This window comes from Suncus etruscus, chromosome 11 (assembly GCF_024139225.1).
Source record: "Suncus etruscus isolate mSunEtr1 chromosome 11, mSunEtr1.pri.cur, whole genome shotgun sequence".
Classification (NCBI taxonomy): Eukaryota; Metazoa; Chordata; class Mammalia; order Eulipotyphla; family Soricidae; genus Suncus; species Suncus etruscus.
In genome coordinates, this window is record NC_064858.1 from 41,407,580 (window position 1) to 41,409,477 (window position 1,898).

General features: G+C 28.0%; 1 non-coding gene across 1 annotated transcript; it reads left to right on the forward strand.

The window, feature by feature from the left end:
* The first annotated feature begins 882 nt into the window (after positions 1-882).
* Positions 883-1,016, forward strand: LOC126023100 (small nucleolar RNA SNORA22). The gene has a single exon (XR_007500312.1). It is a non-coding gene; the product is annotated as a small nucleolar RNA SNORA22 (small nucleolar RNA).
* The last annotated feature ends 882 nt before the right edge of the window (positions 1,017-1,898 follow it).

Below are 1,898 nucleotides of genomic sequence, written 5' to 3' on the forward strand. Positions count from 1 at the left end.
TAAGTGCCATAAAACAGAAACTGCTGCAGTGCCTACAAAAAATTCTAAGGGCACAGTAAGCAGGATAATTACAAAGTATCATCTGCTAAGCCATAAAACCTTGCGATATCTACACTTTGCTGTTAAAACTTCTGAGCCTAATGTACCCTTTAAACCAATCCTCAGCCTCCTTCAGCCTCTTTCCTGCCAGCCTTGGAAAACAGCCAGCTCAAGCCCTGCCACTCCCACTTTAAGCCTTCCAATTCACCTTGAAATACCCAATCTTTGTTATTCAAAAAAAATCTGAAAAGTAGCATCTCTTGCATATTCTCAAATCAATTAATAAAACCATGATCCCCATAGTGCTTTTGCAACCCAAATTCCCCTCTTCAGTTGCCATTCCCTCTAATTCCAATAAATTAGTAATTAATCTTAAAAGATTGCTTTTTTTTCTATATATCATTACACCCTGCTAACTGTAAATAATTTGCCTCTAACCTTCCTGCTGTTAACTGTGCTAGCCCCTCCCCAAGTTATCAGTGAAAAACTCTGCTTCACCTTGTCAGCCCTACAATTCGTCAAATATGTGTTATTAGGTTTAGTGCATTAAGTAGTGTAAAGTAATTATTAAAACATTAAAAAGCAACAGAAAAATAAAGGCAATAAATTTTTTTTTCATGCCTCTCAAAAAATTTTAAAGCAAGGTCATAATTCTGTCACTTTACAGATAACAAAATGTTGGTAAAAGAAAAACTTCTTTGTGTTTTCAAATCCAAACAAACATAAAAGTGTTAAATTTAAGTCTTATGTTTCTATTAAAAATTTTATTTTAATTTTTAAAGTATTTACAAAATTATGTCAAAAATAATGTAGTTAGCCTTTTTAAACAATATAGTTAATTTAATGCACAGTGAACACCTAGGTGTGCTTTATAGTACCCTTAGTTTTAACTTTGTGCTACAGCAATGGTTGTTCTTTATTTCTGCATTAAAAAAAAAAACTATTATTTTAAGTGCATTCAAAATATCAGCACATTATACAAATCTGTATATTTGTGTCGCAGTAAAAAAATAATATTGATGAAAAATATATTATATATAATTTTATAAGTAATATATAAAAGTAACTAAACTTTATAAGCAAATTAACTAGTATTAAATATAATTTTAGTCTTAAGTTCTAGGTGTGTAAATGCATCAAATGTCTTTAACTATATTTTGTAATAATCTAAGCATTTAGTTAATTTAGTATATAATATTTTTTACAAATTATTCACTTAAAGTCTTCATAGTAAAAACAGTTGTTTGTATTTTTAAAATCAGTTTTTTATACCTTTAATAATCATAGTTCATGCTATTGTGTTTAATCATAAAAATTTTAACACTTTATTGCAGCTGTCTTACTGTTCTACTGCAAAACCAATTTAAAGAAAACCTATTCATTTACAGCAAATGATTTCATACTTCAGAGTGAAGACTCCTTCTACAGTGCTTATTAACCATTTTACTTAATGTTTTAAACTTCAAATTAAAATTGTTTTAAAAATGTTTTGTGTTAAATCTAAACCTTAAAATTTATTTTCAGCAAAGTTCCACTCCATCTACATTAAGTACTTCTCAAAACTAAAAAAGTTTTTCTACAAAATTTTTTTTTCTTCTCACAAACATGCTAGCTAAATATTTAAAAGCGCTTGTCAATTTTTTATAAATAAGTCTTAAATCAATCCTTTTGTCTGTTTATGTGTCTGTTGTGATGAATGAAAGTGGCCACAAATGTAAAATGTTGTATTTAGTGTTGTTTTGTTTTGTCTGTTTATTTGTTATCTCTACATTTTATAATAATACAATTTTTAAAGCCTTATCCATTTTTCAAATTTCAATTAATTTTTTCAACCTAGTTCAGTCTGGTCAGTTCACAAA